General features: G+C 42.1%; 1 long non-coding RNA gene across 1 annotated transcript; it reads right to left on the minus strand.

Moving 5' to 3' along the window:
- Window positions 1-4848: 4848 nt before the first annotated feature.
- On the minus strand, window positions 4849-11379 carry LOC116565101. Its single transcript, XR_004275256.1, has 2 exons — window positions 11338-11379; window positions 4849-4990 (listed from the first exon to the last, which is right to left on the minus strand). It is a non-coding gene; the product is annotated as an uncharacterized LOC116565101 (long non-coding RNA).
- Between the last annotated feature and the right edge of the window lie 1675 nt (window positions 11380-13054).

The following is a 13054-nucleotide window of genomic DNA, read 5'->3' on the forward strand; positions in this document are numbered from 1 at the left end:
ATGGATACCCGCCTAGTGTCAATCTGATCTCTCTTTTATGAGGTGTCTTTTTGGATATATAGGGGTCAGGGAGCTGCTTGAGGAGATGGTCTTTTCTTTATAGCAGCTCAAATGGTGAGTTTTGAGCTCTGTTGTTGTTCATTCAGAGCTGCTGGGCAGGTACTTTTAGGTCTGCTGCAGCTGAACTCATAAACTGCTTTTTGTTCCCAGGTGCTCTGTCCCAGGGATTTAGGGCTTTATTTATGAGTTTCCGTTATGCTGCCGCCTTCTTTGTTTTTTTTTTTTTTTCCTTCAGACCTGCGCAGCCCATCAAGGAGGCCGCCTTGTCACTGTCGGCCTATAGCAGCTTTGCTGAGCTGCTGTGGGCTGCGCCACGCTGCCGAGTGAACTTCCCTGCAGTCCTGTTTATATGGGTGTAGTTAGAACTGCTTTGGCGATGGTGGACCGCCTCTGTTGGGGCGGAGTCTCTGCTGTGGCGGGTTGCCTTGGCAACGGCGGGCTGCCTCAGCAATGGCGGGTTGCCTTCGCAACGGTGGGCTCCCTGGTAATGGCAGACGTCCCTCCCCCACAGAGCTGCACTGTCCCGGGTTCAGCTGCGCTTGCTGTGAAACTCTCAATCCAGAGTTTCTGGTTGCTGTTCTTTTGTGGGGGTGGGGCCAGCCGAGCCTGATCGCCTGGCTCCCTGCCTCAGAGCCTTTTTTAAGTTGGTGTTCCAGTCGCCTGTTGAAGAGGCGCCAGGGTCTGTTTGTTTTACCCTGCGACCACTCACTGCGCTGCCTTAAACACCGGCACTGAGGTTTGTGGTGCTTTTTTTTTTTTTTTGCCCTGGAATCTACTGTCCTGGTTCTCTGCTCAGTCCCCTTTTTGAACCAGTGTATGGGCGACTTCCCGTGGCTCCAGTCGCCAGCCAAAAGGGCCCCTGGACCGGTTTATTTTGTACAGAGAACCGCGGCTCCAGGGCGCCGACAAAGCAGCCGCGCGGGGCAAAGCAGCGGCGCTGGCCGGCACAGCCGCGCTGGCCGAAACAGCCGCACTGGCTACCGTGGAGCACCTCTGCCCAGGAATTTCCTAGTCTGTGGGCAATAAAAACGTGGAGTCCACTCACCCTCTGCGCTTTCACTGGGAGCTGCAATCCTGAGCTGTTCCTAAATGGCCATCTTGGATTCAATCCTGTTTTAGTTCTTTGTAAATTCTGGATATCAGCCCTTTGTCAGAGATGTAAACTTCAAAAGATTTTTCCCATTCTGTTGGTTGGCAATTCACTCTAATGACTGTTTCTTTTGCAGTACAGAAGCTGTGGAGTTTGATTAGGTCCCATTTGACTATTTTGGCTTTTGTTGCCAATGCTTTTGGTGTTTTGGTCAGTAAGTACTTGCCTACACCTATGTCCTGAGTGTTTTTGCCTAGATTTTCTTCTAGGGTTTTTATGGTGTTAGGTCTTATGTTTAAGTCTTTAATCCATCTGGAGTTAATTTCAGTGTAAGGTGTCAGGAAGGGGTCCAGTTTCTGCTTTCTGCAGTTTTCCCAACACCATTTATTAAACAGGGGATCCTTTCCCCATTGCTTGTTTTTGTCTGGTTTATCAAAGATCAGATGGTTGTAGGTAAGCTGTGTTGCCTCTGAGACCTCTGTTCTGTTCCATTGGTATATATCTCTGTTTTGGTACCAGTGCCATGGTGTTTGATTACTGTAGCCTTGTAGTATTGTTTGAAGTCCGGTAGTGTGATGCCTCCTGCTTTGTTCTTTTTGCTTAGAATTAACTTGGCTATTCGGGCTCTCTTTTGGTTCCATGTGAAGTTTAAGGTGTTTTTTCCAGTTCTGTGAAGAAGGTAATTGGTAGCTTGATGAGGATAGCGTTTGAATCTCTATATTACTTTGGGCAGTATGGCCATTTTCACGATGTTGATTCTTCCTAGCCACGAACACGGAATGTTTCTCCATCTGTTTGTGTCCTCTCTTATTTCTTTGAGTAGTGGCTTGTAGTTCTCCTTGAAGAGATTCTTTATGTTCCTTGTTAGTTGTATTCCTAGGTATTTTATTCTCTTTGTAGCAATTGTGAATGGTAGTTCGTTCTTGATTTGGCTCTCTTTAAGTCTGTTATTGGTGTATAGGAATGCTTGTGATTTTTGTACATTGATTTTGTATCCTGAGACTTTGCTGAAATTGCTTATCAGTTTCAGGAAATTTTGGGCTGAGACAATGTGGTCTTCTAGATATACAATCATGTCATCTGCAAACAGAGACATTTTGACTTCCTCCTTTCCTATTTGAATACCCTTTATTTCTTTTTCTTTCCTGATTGCTCTGGCTATAACCCCAATACTATAGTGAATAGGAGTTGGGAGAGTTGGCATATTTGTTTAGTGCCAGATTTCAAAGAAATGCTTCCAGTTTTTGCCCATTCAATGTGATATTGGCTCTTGGTTTGCCATAATTAGCTTTTGTTATTTTGAGATACATTCCATTGATACCTATTTTCCTGAGAATTTTTAGCATAAAGCGCTGTTGAATTTTTCAAAGGCCTTCTCTGCAACAATTGAGATAATCATGTGTTTTTTGTCTATGGTCCTTTTTATGTGGTGATTTCCGTTTATAGACTTGTGTATGTTGAGCCAGCCTTGTAGCCCTAGGGTGAATCCTACTTGATCATCGTGGATAAGCTTTTTGATATGCTGTTGCAGTCAGTTTGCCAGTATTTTATTGAAGATTTTTCCATCTATATTCATCATGGATATTGGCATGAAGATTTCTTTTTTTGTTGAGTCTGTCACGTTTTGATATCAGGATGATGTTCATCTCATAAAATGATTTGGGAAGGATTCCCTCTTTTTGGATTCTTTGGAATAGTTTCAGAAAGAATGGTACCAGCTCCTCTTTGTATGTCTCATAGAACTTGGTTGTGAACCCATCAGGACCTGGGCTTTTTTTGCGTGGTAAGCTCTTAATTGCTGCCTCAAATTCTGTCCATGTTATTGTTCTATTCAGGGTTTTGACTTCCTGGTTTAGGTTTAGGAGGATGCAAGTGTCCAGGAATTTATCCATTTATTCCAGGTTTACTAGTTTATGTACTTAGAGATGTTTGTAATAATCTCTGATGATGGTTTGTATTTCCATTGATATCTGTGGTGATATCCCCTTCATCGTTTTTTATTGCATCAATTTGGTTATTCTCTCTTTTCTTTTTTATTAATCTGGCTAGTGGTCTACTTTGTTGATATTTTTGAAAAACCAGCTCCTGGATTTAATGATTTTTTGAAGGGTTTTTGTGTCTCTGTCTCCTTCAGTTCTTCTCTGATCTTAGTTATTTCTTGTCATGTGCTAGCTTTTGAGTATTTTTGATCTTGCTCCTCTTGCTCTTTCAATTTGGACAATAGGATGTCAATTTTGATCTTTTCTTGCTTCTCATGTGGGCATTTATGGCTATATATTTTCCTCTGGACACTGCTTTTAATGTGTCCCAGAAATTCTGGTATGTTGTGCCTTCATTCTCATTGGTTTTGAAGAACATCTTTATTTCTGTCTTCATTTCATTGTTTATCTAGTCAATATTCAATAGCCAGTTGTTCAGTTTCCATGATGGTGTGTGGTTCTGAGTTAGTTTCTCAATTCTGAGTTCTAAGTTGATTGCACTGTGGTCTCAGAGACTGTTTGTTATGATTGCCTTTCTTTTGCATTTGCTGTGGAGTGATTTACTTCCAATTATGTGGTCAATTTTAGAGTAGTTGTGATGTGGTGCTGAGAAGAATGTATATTCTGCGGATTTGGGGTGGAGAGTTCTGTAAATGTCTATTAGGTTTGCTTGCTCTATGTCTGAGTTCAAGTCTTGGATATCCTTGTTAATTTTCTGTTTCATTGATCTGCCTAATATTGACAATGGAGCGTTAAAGTCTCCCAGTATTATTATGTGGAAGGTAGGTCTCTCTGTAAGTCATTAATAACTTGCTTTATGTATCTGGGTGCTCCTGTATTGGGTGCATATATATTTAGAATCATTAGCTTTTCTTCTTGCATTGATCCTTTTACCATTATATAATGTCCTTTTTTTGTATCTTTTGATCTTTGTTTAAAGTCTAATTTATCAGAGATGGGAATTGCAACTCTTGCTTGGTTTTGCTCTTCATTTGCTAGGTAAATCTTCCTCTATCCCTTTATTTTGAGCCTTTGTGTACCCTTGGATGTGAGATGGGTTTCCTGGATACAGCACACCGATGGGTTTTGTTTTTTTATGTAACTTGCCAGCCTGTGTCTTTTGATTGGGTCATTCAGCCCATTTGCATTTAGGGATAATATTGGAATGTGTCAGTTTGATCCTGCCATTTTGATGATAGCTGGCTGTTTTTTTCGTTAGTTGATGCAGTTTATTCATTGTGTTGATGCTCTTTACAATTTGGTATGTTCTTGGAGTGGCTGGTACTGGTGGTTCCTTTCTATGTTTAGTGCCTCTTTCAGGAGCTCTTGTAAGGCAGGCCTGGTTGGGATGAAATCTATGAGTACTTGCTTGTTTGCAAAGGATTTTATTTTTCCTTCACATATGAAGCTTAGTTTGGCTGGATATTAAATTCTGGGTTGAAAGTTCTTTTCTTTAAGGATGTTGAATATTGGTCCCCACTGTCTTCTGGCTTGTAGGGTTTCTGCTGAGAGATCTGCTGTGAGTCTGGTGGGCTTCCCTTTGTGAGTAACCTGATCTTTCTCTCTGTCTACCCTTAGCATTTTCTCCTTCATTTCAACCCTGGTGAATCTGTCGATTATGTGCCTTGGTGTTGCTCTTTGTGAGGAATATCTTTGTGGTGTTCTCTGTATTTCCTGGACTTGAATATTGGCCTGCCTTGCTAGGTTGGGGAAGTTTCTCTGGATAGTATCCTGAAGAGTATTTTCCAGCTTGGATTCATTCTCTCCATCACATTCAGGTACACCTGTCATATGTAGATTGGGTCTTTTTTCATAGTCCGATATTTCTTGGAGACTTTGTTCATTCCTTTTTACCCTTTTTCTCTAATCTTGCCTACTAATTTTATTTCATTGAGTTGATCTTCGACCTCTGATATCCTTTCTTCTCCTTGGTCAATTCGGCTGTTGAAACTTGTGTATTCTTCGTCAAGTTTTTGTGTTGTGTTTTTCAGCTCCCTCAAGTCACTTATATTCCTCTCTAAGTTCTTTATTCTCATTAGTATTTTGTCAAATCTCTTTTCAATGTTCCAACTTTGCATTGGGTTAGAATGGGTTCTTTTAGCTCACAGAAGTTTCTTATTACCCACCTTCTGAAGCCTAATTGTGTCAATTCATCACACTCATTCTCCATCTAGCCTCTTTCCCTTGCTGGTGAGAAGTTGCGATCTCTTGTAGGAGGAGAGTTGTTCTGGTTTCGGGTGTTTTCATTCTTTTTTGCTGGTTTCTTCCCATCTTTGTGGACTGATCCACCTGTCAAGTTTGTAGTTGTTGACTTTCAGATTGTGTCTCTGTTTGGATATCCGGTTTGTTGATGATTAAGTTATCACTTTCTGTTTCTTAGTTTTCCTTCTAAGAGTCTGGCCCCTCTGCTGCAGGACTGCTGAGGTCCACTCCAGGCCCTACTTGCCTGAGGATCACCTGCAGTGGCTGCAGAACAGTAAGGGTTGCTGCCAGTTTCTTCTTCTGCTATCTTTGTCCCAGTCTGAGCTTTCGTTTATGAGGTGACTCTTTGGATACATGGGAGTCAGGGACCTGCTTTAAGAGACAGTCTGTCCTTTATAGCAGCTCAAGTGCTGAGCTGTGAGCTTTATTGTGCATTCAGAGCTGCTGGGCAGGTACATTTACGTCTGCTGCAGGAGAACTCATAAATACCTTCCCCCCCCCCCAGCTTCTCTGTCCCTGCGAGTTAGGGTTTTATTTATGAGTTTCCGTTGTGCTGCTCCCTTTTATTAGGGCTTCCTTGCCCAGTGAGGAGGCAGCCTAGTCACTGCCAGCCTGCAGAGGCTTTGCTGACCTGCTGTAGTGTCTGCCCAGCTGCCATGTGTACTTCCCTGCAGTCCTGTTTGTATGGGTGTAATCAGAACTGCCTCGGCAATGGCAGCCCACCTTTATAATGGAGAATCTTTCTGTAATGGCGGGCTGCCTCGGCTATGGCGAGCTGCGTCAGCAATGGCAAACTACCTCCATAATGGTGGACTGTCTTGGTAATGACAGACGCCCCTCCCCCACAGAGCTGGACTGTCCTGGGCTCAGCTGTGCTTGCTGTGAAACTCTCATTCCAGAGAGTTTCCAATTGCTGTTTTTTTTGTGGGGGTGGGACAAGCCGACCCTGATCACCTGGCTCCCTGCCTCAGATCCCTTTTTTGTTCTTTTTTTTAGTTGAACTGTCAACTCTCTCCCAGGCGTACCAGTCACCTGTTGAAAAGGGGAAGGGATCTGTGTGATTTCCCATACGGCGACCCACTGTATTTGCTGAAACAGCCGCTCTGAGATTCATGGTGCTTTTTTGCTGGGGAATCCCCTGGCCTGGCTCCCTGTTTCAGTCCCCTTTTTTATGAGTTGAATGGGTGACTCTGTCTCCCAGGAACTCCAATTGCCAGCTAAGATGGCGCCCTGACCCATGTATATATTTTTTAATGTTTCTTTTCTTTTTTCTTTCTTTCTTTTTTTTAATGGCATTTTAGGTTTTGGGGTACATGTGAAGAATATGCAAGATTGTTGCATAGGTACACACAGGGCAGTGTGATTTGCTGCCTTCCTCCCCTTCACTTATATCTGGCATTTATCCCCATGCTATCTCTCCCCACCTCCCCAACCCCGTGTCCCTCCCCCATATCCCCCAAACAGACCCCAGTGTGTAGTGTTCCTCTCCCTGTGTCCATGTGTTCTCATTGTTAAACACCTGCTTATGAGTCAGAATATGCAGTCTTTGATTTTGTGCTCTTGTGTCAGTTTGCTGAGAATGAAACCATTCCAGGTTCATCCATATCTCTACAAAGGACACAAACTCATCATTTTTTGATGCCTGCATAATATTCCTTGGTGTATATGTGCCACATTTTCCCTATCCAGTCTATCATCGATGGGCATTTGGGTTGGTTCCAGGTCTTTGCTATTGTAAATTGTGCTGCAATGAACATTCGTGTGCACGTGTCCTTATAGTAGAACGATTTATAATCCCTTGGATACATACCCAGTAATGAGATTGCTGGGTCAAATGGAATTTCTATTTCTAGGTCCTTGAGGAAACGCCACACTGTTTTCCACAATGGTTGAACTAATTTACACTCCTACCAACAGTGTAAAAGTGTTCCTTTTCTCCACATCCTATCCAGCATCTGTTGTCTCCAGATTTTTAGTGATTACCATTCTAACTGGCGTGAGATGGTATCTCAATGTAGTTTTGATTTGCATTTCTCTAATGACCGGTGATGACAAGCACTTTTTCATATGTTTGTTGGCCTCATGTATGTCTTCTTTTGTAAAGTGTTTGTTCATCTCCTTCGTCCACTTTTAAATGGACTTGTTTGTTTTTTTCTTGTAGATCTGTTTTAGTTCTTTGTAAATTCTGGGTATCAGTCCTTGGTTAGATGGGTACAATGCAAAATTTTTTCCCATTCTGTTGGTTGCTGATTTGCTCTAATGACTGTTTCTTTTGCAGTACAGAAGCTGTGGAGTTTAATTAGGTCCCATTTGTCTATTTTGCCTTTTGTTGCCAATGCTTTTGGTGGTTTGGTCAGGAAGTGCTTGTCTACGCCTATGTCCTTGATGTTTTTGCCTAGATTTTCTTCTAGGGTTTTTATGGTGTTAGGTCGTATGTTTAAGTCTTTAATCCATCTGCAGTTAATTTTAGTGTAAGGCGTCCGGAACGGGTCCAGTTTCTGCTTTCTGCATGTGGCTAGCCAGTTTTCTCAGCATCATTTATTAAACAGGGAATCCATTCCCCATTGCTTGTTTTTTTCAGGTCTGTCAAAGATCAGATGGTTGTAGATATGTTGTGTTGCCTCTGAGACCTCTGTTCTGTTCCATTGGTCTATATCTCTGTTTTGGTACCAGTACCATGCTGTTTTGATTACTGTCGCCTTGTAGTATTGTTTCAAGTCCAGTAGTGTGATACCTCCTGCTTTGTTGTTTTTCCTTAGAATTGACTTGGCCATGCGGGCTCTCTTTTGGTTCCATATGACGTTTAAGGTGTTTTCTTCCAGTTCTGTGAAGAAGGTCATTGGTAGCTTGATGGGAATAGTGTTGAATCTGTAAATTACTTTGAGCAGTATGGCCATTTTCACAATATTGATTCTTCCTAACCAGGAATATAGAATATTTCTCCATCTGTGTGTGTTCTCTTTTATTTCGTTGAGCAGTGGCTTGTAGTACTCCTTGAAGAGGTCCTTTACGTTCCTTGTGAGTTGCATTCCTAGGTATTTTATTCTCTTTGTAGCAATTGAGAATGGCAGTTCGTTTTTGATTTGGCTCTTTTTAAGTCTGTTATTGGTGTATAGGAATGCTTGTGATTTTTGCACATTGATTTTGTATCCTGAGACTTTGCTGAACTTGCTTATCAGTTTCAGGAGATTTGGGGCTGAGATGATGGGGTCTTCTAGATATACAATCATGTCGTCTGCAAATAGAGACAATTTGACTTCCTCCTTTCCTATTTGAATAGTCTTTATTTCTTTTTCTTGCCTGATTCCTCTGGCTAGAACATCTAGTACTATATTGAATAGGAGTGGTGAGAGTGGGCACCCTTGTCTAGTGCCAGGTTTCAAGGGGAATGCTTCCAGTTTTTGCCCATTCAGTATGATATTGGCTGTTGGTTTGTCATAAATAGCTTTTATTAGTTTGAGATACGTTCCATTAATACCTAGTTTAGAGGGTTTTTAGCATAAAGCATTGTGAATTTTGTCAGAGGACTTTTCTGTATCAATTGAGATAATCGTGTGATTTTTGTCTTTGGTTCTGTTTATGTGGTGAATTATGTTTACAGACTTGCGTATGTTGAACCAGCATCGCATCCCCCGGATGAAACCTACTTGATCATGGTGGATAAGCTTTTTGGTGTGCTGTTGCAATCAGCTTGCCAGTATTTTATTGAAGATTTTTGCATCTATGTTCATCATGGATATTTTCCTGAAGTTTTCTTTTCTGGTTGAGTCTCTGCCAGGTTTTGGTATCAGGATGATGTTTGTCTCATAAAATGATTTGGGAATGATTCCCTCTTTTTGGATTATTTGGAATAGTTTCAGAAGGAATGGCATCAGCTTCTCTTTGTTTGTCTGGTAGGAATCGGTTGTGAACCCATCTGGTCCTGGGCTTTTTTTGGGTGGCAGACTCTTAATAGCTGCCTCAACTTCAGACCTTGTTATTGGTCTATTCAGGGTTTCAGCTTCTTCCTGGTTTAGGCTTGGGAGGAGGCAAGTGTCCAGGAATTTATCCATTTCTTCCAGGTTTACTAGTTTATGTGCATAGAGTTGTTTGTAATAATCTCTGATGATGATTTGAATTTCTGTGGAATCTCTGGTGACATACCCTTTATCGTTTTTTATTGCATCAATTTGGTTATTCTCTCTTTTCTTTTTTATTAATCTGGGTAGTGGTCTGTCTATTTTGTTGACCTTTTCAAAAAACCAGCTCCTGGATTTATTGATTTTTTGAAGGGTTTTTTGTGTCTCTATCTTCTTCAATTCTGCTCTGATTTTAGTTATTTCTTGTCTTCTGCTGGTTTTGAGGTTTTTTGATCTTACTCCTCTAGCTCTTTCAATTTCGATGCTGGGGGGGGGGGTTTGAATTTTAGATCTCTCTTTGCTTCTCATGTAGGCACTTATGGGTATATATTTTTCTCTAGAAGCTGCTTTAAATGTGTCCCAGGTATTCTGGTGTGCTGTTTCTTCGTTCTTGTTGGTTTCGAAGAACATCTTTATTTCTGCCTTCATTTCATTGTTTATCCAGTTAACATTCAAGAGCAAGTTGTTCAGTTTCCATGAAGCTGCACGGTTCTGAGTTAGTTTCTGCATTCTGAGTTCTAACTCGATTGCACTGTGGTCTGAGAGACTGTTTGTTTTGATGTCCGTTGTTTTGCATTTGCTGAGGAGTGATTTATTTCCAATTATGTGCTCAATTTTAGAGTAGGTGTGATGTGGTGCCGAGAAGAATGTATATTCTGTGGATTTGGGATGGAGAGTTCTGTAAATGTCTACTAGGTTTGCTTGTTCCAGGTCTGAGTTCAGGTCTTGCATATCCTTGTTAATTTTTGGTCTGGTTGATCTGTCTAATATTGACAATGAGGTGTTAAAGTCTCCCACTATTATTGTGTGGGAGTCTAAGTCTCTTAGTAAGTCATTAAGAACTTGCCTTATGTATCTGGGTGCTCCTGTATTGGGTACGTATATATTTAAGATCATTAGCTCTTCTTGTTGCATTGATCCTTTTGCCATTATGTGATGTCCTTTTTTGTCTCTTTTGATCTTTGTTGCTTTAATGTCTATTTTATCAGAGATGAGAATTGCAACTCCTGCTTTTTTGCTCTCCATTTGCTTGGTAAATCTTCCTCCATCCCTTTATTTTGAGCCTTTTGTGTATCCTTGCATGTGAGATGGGTTTCCTGGATACAGCACACTGATGGGTTTTGGCTTTTTATCCAATTTGCTAGTCTTTGTCTTTCGATTGGGGTATTTAGTCCATTTACATTTAGGGATAATATTGTTATATGTGAATTTGGCACTGCCATTTTGATTCTAGCTGGCTCTTTTGTTTGTTAGTTGATGCCGATTCTTGATTGTGTTGATGCTCTTTACCATTTGGTATGTTTTTGGAGTGGCTGGTACTCGTTGTTTCTTTATATGTGTAGAGCCTCTTTCAGGAGCTCTTGTAAAGCAGGTCTGGTGGTGATGAAATCTCTGAGCACTTGCTTGTTCACGAAGGATTTTATTTTTCCTTCAGTTATGAATCTTAGTTTGGGTTGATAGGAGATTCTGGGTTGAAAGTTCTTTTCTTTAAGGATGTTGAATATTGGCCCCCACTCTCTTCTGTCTTGTAGGGTTTCTGCTGAGAGATCTGCTGTGAGTCTGATGGGCTTCCCTTTTTGGGTAACCCGAGCTTTCTTCTGGCTTCCCTTAGCATTTTCTCCTTCATTTCAACCCTGGCGAATCTCAGGATTATGTGCCTTGGGGTCGCTCTTCTTGAGGAATATCTTTGTAATGTTCTCTCTATTTCTTGGACTTGAATATTGGCCTGTCTTGGTAGGTTGGGGAAGTTTTCCTGGATAATATCCTCAAGAGTATTTTCCAGCTTGGATACATTCTCTTCGTAGCATTCAGGTACATCTATCAGACATAGATTAGGCCTTTTCACATAGTTCCACATTTCTTGGAAACTTTGTTCATTTTTTTTTACCCTTTTTTCTCTATTCTTGCCTTCTCGTTTTATTTCATTGAGTTGATCTTTGACCTCTGATATGCTTTCTTCTGCTTGGTCAATTCAGCTGATGAAACTTGTGCATGCTTCGTGGAGTTCTCGTGTTATGTTTTTCAGCTCCATCAATTCACTTATATTCCTCTCTATGTTGTCCATTCTCGTTAGCATTTCGTCAAATCTTTTTTCAAGGTTCTTAGTTTCTTTGCATTGGGTTGGAACATGTTCTTTTAGCTCACTGTGGTTTCTTATTACCCACCTTCTGAAGTCTGATTCTGTCATTTCATCACACTCCTTTTCCATCCATCCTTGTTCCCTTGCTGGTGAGGAGTTGTGATCTCTTGTAGGAGGAGAAGTGTTCTGGTTTCAGGTGTTTTCATCCTTTTTACACTGGTTTCTTCCCATATTTGTGGGTTTATCCATCTGTTTTCTTTGTAGTTACTGACTTTCAGATTGGGTCTCTGAGTGAACTTCTAGTTTGTGGATGCTGATGTTACTTCTTTTTCTTAGCTTTCCTTCTAAAAGTCTGGCCCCTCTGCTGTAGGACTGCTGGGGTCCACTCCAGGCCCTGCTTGCTGGGTGATCACCTGCAGCAGCTGCAGAACAGTAAGGGTTGCTACCAGTTTCCTCTTCTATCTTTGTCCCAGAAGGATGCCCGTCAAATGTCAGTCTGTTCTCTTTTTTATGAGGTTACTCTTTGGATATACAGGGGTCAGGGAGCTGCTTGAGGAGACAGTCTGTCCTTTATTGGAGCTCAAGTCCTGAGCTGGTAGCTCCATTGTTCATTCAGAGTTGCTGGGCAGCTACGTTTAGGTCTGTTGCAGTAGAACTCATAAACTCCCTTTTTTGTTGTTGTTGTTTTTCCCCACGTGCTGTGTCCCAGGGAGCTAGGGCTTTATTTATGAGTTTCCGTTGTTCTGCTGTCTTTTTTTTTTTTTTTCTCTTTCAGGGATGCCCTGCCCTGCAATGAGGCAGGCTAGCCACTGTCTGCCTGCAGAGGCTTTGTTGAACTGCTGTGGGTTCTGCCCAGCTGCTGTGTGATCTTCCCTGTAGTCCTGTTTATATGAGTGTAGTTAGAAATGCCTTGGTAATGGTGGCCTGCCTCTGTTATGGCAGACTCTCTCAGTAGTGGCAGGTTTCCTCAGCAATGATGGGTTGCCTCAGCGATGGTCAGACTGCCTCTGTAGTGGTGGAGTGTCTCAGTAATGGTGGACGCCACTCCCCCACAGAGCCGGACCATACCAGGTTCAGCTTGCTTGCTGTGAAACTCTCAACCCAGAGCGTTAGCAATTATTGTTTTTTTTTTTGTGGGGTAGGGGGTGGGACCCGCTGAACCTGATCACCTGGCTCCCTACTCAGAGTCTTTTATTTTTGTTGTTGTTGAATGGTCGACTCCCTCCCAGTTGAAAAGGTACCGGGATCTCCCATGCTGTGACTCACTGAGCTGGCTGAAACAGTGGCGCTGAGATTCCTGGTGGTTTTTTTGCCTAGGAATCTCCTGGCCTGGCTTGCTGTTTCAGATGAATGGGCGGCTTTGCCGTCTCAGGGCTCTAATCACCAGCAAAGAGGGCACCCCGACCGGTATCTTTTGTATGGAGAACCACTGTGTCAGGGCGCGGCAAAGCAGCCGCATGGGCCGAAACAGCCACACTGGCTGAAACAGGCTCCTGGGCTGAAACAGCTGTGCCAGCTGAAACAG

This window comes from Sapajus apella, unplaced genomic scaffold (genome assembly GCF_009761245.1).
Source record: "Sapajus apella isolate SASKATOON/1434 unplaced genomic scaffold, GSC_monkey_1.0 scaffold39, whole genome shotgun sequence".
In the NCBI taxonomy this organism is placed as follows: domain Eukaryota; kingdom Metazoa; phylum Chordata; class Mammalia; order Primates; family Cebidae; genus Sapajus; species Sapajus apella.